The sequence below is a fragment of the Centroberyx affinis genome, unplaced genomic scaffold, assembly GCF_046629955.1.
Source record: "Centroberyx affinis isolate AG114_WGS23_722 - 3 ecotype Tasmania unplaced genomic scaffold, CSIRO-AGI_Caff_v1 ptg006245l_1, whole genome shotgun sequence".
Classification (NCBI taxonomy): Eukaryota; Metazoa; Chordata; class Actinopteri; order Beryciformes; family Berycidae; genus Centroberyx; species Centroberyx affinis.
Genome location: NW_027283177.1, coordinates 113,379 through 118,654, shown reverse-complemented (window position 1 = coordinate 118,654; position 5,276 = coordinate 113,379).

The following is a 5,276-nucleotide window of genomic DNA, read 5'->3' as shown; positions in this document are numbered from 1 at the left end:
CATCACCACCGCTCTGCTTTGCTCTGAGTCTCAGGTGTAAGATGCTGCTGATGCCGTGATCTGAAGGAGCTCAGTTCAGCTGGGAGATCTCACAACAGGAGTGGGACGCACCGTACCAAGACAGAAGTAAGATCACTCAGCACTAGCTTGATGAGGATGAGCTTTGATTTAATCTTTGACAGCAGGATGAGCGCAGGGCTAGCAGAGGACCAGAGTGGCGTTCAGGAGAGTCTGGCAGGTCTGTCTGTGTTGTAGCTGCAGGAGTCGGGCTGGCTATCTGTAGTGGCTGGACTACTTCTCTGAGCTGGTGGTTCTCAGGACTAGTGCAGCTCACTGGACTGGGCTTCTGGATGCAGCGGGCTGCTCCTGCACCATCTATACCTCTATAGTGGAGGGAGGGGACAGAAGGAGCCAGACACACCCACACCACATGCCCTCCCTCCCTCTCTTTCTCTCTTTTTTCTCTCTCTCCATCTCTCTCCCTCTGTCTCCTGCTCACTCTCTTTCTCTAGAAAAGGACTGTAAGTTCTCTCTAAGCTTCCCGCCCTCCTCTTTGTCTTTTTTTCTGTTCTCTTTTTTCTCTGCTTAGTCTGGCGTGTCCCCACAAATCCAACTTTCCATCCCCAAGGGCCTTTTGATACTTTTGCATTGTTCCTCATCTGTCCTGAGACAGAGGGGGGACCCTCTGTCTCTCTCCTACACTCTATTACCCCTTCTCTTAGTTTCTCTCACACTGTGTTTGCATATGTGCATGTATTATGGCCTTTATAATATGTAATCTGTGTGCATTCTTTCTTTCTCTCTCTCACTCTCTCTCCCTCACACACACACACAATACACAATACACACGTGCACTTCAATCAGGAGAACTGGAAGAGGAATTGGAACAGTCATATAAGCATCTTGTAACCAAAAGGTTGACGAGTGTATGGGGTACGGCTGCCATTATACTCCATGGAAACGATGTCTCTCATCCACTATCTATAAACATACTCTCTGCCAAAAGCAGAAAACACATTAGTAACACGTGCACTGTTGGATACTGGAGACCACCTCACACACACGTGCCTTTGGCCGCCTTGTCTTTCTACTGAAATAAAATGCATCGCAAACACATGCTGACGGTGTTGCATCGTAAAATTCTTTTGAAGTCCAAACTCATCAATCATTGTTTACAGCCACCGAGTTCAGTTTTTGCATGTGTTTGTGTGCAAGTGTGTGTGTGTGTGTGTGTGTGTGTCTGTGCTGGAGCCAGGTCTAACCATAGACAGCCAAGATTCTCCGCCAGAGTTGGGCCTCAAGGACAAAGAGTAGATGTGTGTGTCTGTTTGTGTAGGTGTGTGTATGTGTGTTTGCGTGTGCGTGTGAGGCGCACACATGCATGCATGCACGTGCATGTATGAGTGTGTATTCCAAGAGGTCCACCCTCCAATACAGATGATTCCATCCCACATGGCATCACACGAGACAGGAAACGACGGCGCGCCAGAGGAGGAGTGTCTCCTTAGGAAGTCCCTGAACAGTCTGTTGTATTGTAACCCCAGCATTCATGATGTCAGCATCCATTAAATACAGATGCATCATAGTCTACACTCTATGAACATCATGAAAACATTTAAATTCACTGTTGATGAAAAAGCACAAAGTTTGGGATATAACTATTTGACCTCGCCTGCTTCGCTTAAGGGCTACGTCACTCTGTGTTATTGCAAAAACACTGGGATAAGGAGCAAGCAAGGCTCTCCATTGCCTTTATCTGAAATGATCTGCACGCAAAGATCAACTAAAGTGGTGATTGAGATGATTGTTCTATGAGTCGGGTTTCAGTGCTGCATGTCATCCAAATCCCTAGAGCAGCCATCATCCTTTTGCTCTTTTAGTCTGTTTCAATCAGGAGAGACTAGGATGAATGCTCGAATGAAAAGTTTATTCAGGACATGAAACAAGATGTAAACTTTGGCGTAAGCTCCATGCAGGAACTCCTCCCATTCGTGAAGTTAGGAGTACATCCGGGATAGACGTAGGAATTAGGATGTCCCCCTGGGGAGTTCCTCTGGAGCCTGGACATTGGTGGTGATGGGGTGGAGGAGGGACGAAGGTAAGCACAGCGACTGGAATGACAGCAGCATATGGCATAGATCTGAGAGAAGGGCAATAGCATAGAAGGTGACGTGTATATACTCCCGTCACTTAGACGATTGGCTCTTTGAAAAAGAGAGGAGAAGTGACGGCTAACTCTGATTGGTTCTCTGGAAAAAGAGGGAAAGCGTTCACCAACTCTGATTGGGCAAAGAGAAAGCATGAATGAATGATAAGTAGTCTTCCTGATTGAAATTACGTAATACTTCACATACTGTCAAGTGTGCCTCTATTGGGGGGGGGGGGGACTTTCAGGGGGACCCAGATAGGCAAGGTGATACTCTATTAAATTAGATGCATCAGGGGTGGGGGCCCAGTGTCACATCTTGTCAGAGGGCCTTGAATTCTTCGCTGCACCTCTGTATGCCATAGCATTCTTCCTTCCTTTTCCGTTGCACTGCCTCTCGGTTTCTCTCTCACTCTTTCTCTTCCCTCTTTTGTTCCTCTCCCACCATCATGTTCTTTTCCTCGTCTACCGCTTTTTGCTCCCCTTCCTCCCCCACCTCTTCTTCTTCTTCTCTCCTTCCATCTCCACCTCCTCTACCCTCTCCCATCTTTTTTACCCTCTTACTGCACTGCCTCCTCTTCCTCACTCTTTCACCCCACTTTCACTTTTTTTATGGAATGTAGGCTGGTTTGCATCAAGATTGCTAACTACCTGTTAAGACACACTAGGTGTTGGACACAGTTACAATTGACCTCTAATTCCTGCACCCTGACCTAATTTGTGGTACCAGGTGTGACACCCAAAGGGATCACATTCTTTACAGGCCTTTCCTGGTCACAGATCACGTCCCTTTCCTCTTTGTTGTAAACAACATTATTAGTCACAGATGCTCTGTCAAGTGCCTGAAGTTGCCACCCCTGCTTCGAATGGCGGTCTTCTCTCTCTCTCTCCCTATCTTTCTTTCGCTCTCTCATTTCTCTCCCTTCTCCTCCAGGTCTGTCATTCTCCTTTTCTCACTCTGGCATCTTTTTTCCCCCTCTGTTCCCCTTATCCTTCTCTGTAACCGTGATCTTTCTCCTGCTCTCCTCTCTGCCCTCTGGGTTTGTGAATAGAATAGTATGGGTCAGGCACGTTGCGCTCGCTCTGCTTTAGTCATCACCGATTGGTCGTTCCCTTTCCTCCATTTTATAGCTTTTCAACACATCATCAGGCCCACCTGCCAACAAGCGCCACGCAGCCGGAAAACTGTGTCAGGGATGGGTACAATAGAAGAGAAAATGGAGCGCTCTTACGCACTCACGCATCAATTTACGTGTTCAGGCACCCAGCAACATATGTCAGTTTCCAGTAAAGCTGATAATATTGAAGGAACAATAGACTATTCTCTCTCTTCTCATCTGCAGATGAACAGCCACCATGTTCCCTGAAGAAGGATCACCTTTACTCAGGTGGAAAACCGCTCTGCAGCCGGCAACGAACCAAGCGGCCATCGCCAGAACAAGATCAGCCAAGGCCTCGCCAAGTATTTCCCAATATTAGATTGAAATGTTAAAATTTTAAGGTCACAACTTTTTTGTATCAGTCTCAATTTCTTTCTTCCAGTAGGTGTAGGGAGTTGGAAAATGATTGCCGCTGTGGCCAAGAGCAGAGAAGGTCTTTCACAGCTCAGTCAAGTTTGCAAGTTTCCCCAGTTGGACTGGTTGTGATTTTGAGTATGGAAAAAGAAAATAATTTTAATTTTTTTTCCACCGACTTTTTCCAAAGGCCGGTTCATCTGCTGATGCCATGAATGGAATGGCTTATTAAGTTCCACTGTTCCATACCAGGTCAGGTTAATTCTAGGATGAGGCCTCCAAACTTTAAAGTTGCAGACTTCAAAGAGACAACTAATGTATTCATACTCATTACTTTCAACGTAGGATGTGCCACTGCACAGAAATCAGGCTAATCTGTCATCACTATATCACTAGTTTTATATATTATAAACTCTATATTCATGTATTTATTGAAAGAGTGATTCTAACTTCTGACCCTGCTCCATTATTGGAAATTTATTATGTGCCTGTTAGGTTGTGGTAGTGTAGTCGTCTGGTTTTCCCGCCAGATGAACATGCTTAACCCCAGTCTCTGTACCACGCTCTCTGACAGCTCTGCATACTGTAGCAAAGTGGAAAATATGATGTATGGAATGTTCCTCCAAATATTTACACAGTTCTTCAGAGGTCAGAGCCACACACAAATGCACTCATGCATACGCGCCCACACACACACACACACACACACACACACATACTTACATAGACACATGCACGCATACACATGCACACTCGCGCGCATAGACCATAGACTGTAATATTTGGACACTGCACACACACACACACACACACACATATTTCAGCCCTTGAACAATTCTCTTGTCATGTCTAGATAGTAAAAACCTATCCTATGGTTCACTCTGTCATTTTTATTGGCACAGTCATCCTGTTGACAATAACATTCAGCTATGAGTCTTGTAATCCCGACAGTAAGACACATCATGACATATCACTAAAGATGACTTAATCACCATTTACTGTAATAGTTCCTGAGTTATGTTGAACAATTACACAATTACCAACATCAAACTTCACTTACTCGCACACTCACTCAAAACAGGTGACCGACATATATGTGTATCTATCCACATCTGGTGACAAGTTGTGAAGGGCAGGAACCTACACGACATCGCAATTCTATCAGTATGACTGGAAAATTCACTGGAAGTTCACATTCACTGTATTTCGTCCCACCAAAGGCCAGGACCAGTAATTGCCACATGGGTCACAGAAATGGGACCCAGGCACCACAACATGATGAAGCCTACTGGATTGCACCTTTCTCAGGAGTGACAATATTGTCACTCCTGTTGGCAACCCGTTTTGATAGACAGGCCAGTGTTATTGCCAGCTACCATGAGGCAGTCATCAACTCTTTACTGGAAAGCCATGGGGGACAGCAGTGTTGTGGGTGACGAAGAAGAAGGATTTAGGCAGAAAAGAGAAGAGAGAAAAGAGAAAGGAGAGAAGACAAATATAATTCACCCACTCTAAATGTGTTTCCGAGAGCAGAGGGGAAAAACCAAAAGCTCAATATGTTTCTCATTTTGTGTGTCTTTGTGTGTGTGCGTGTGTGCGCTAGCATGAGCATATGT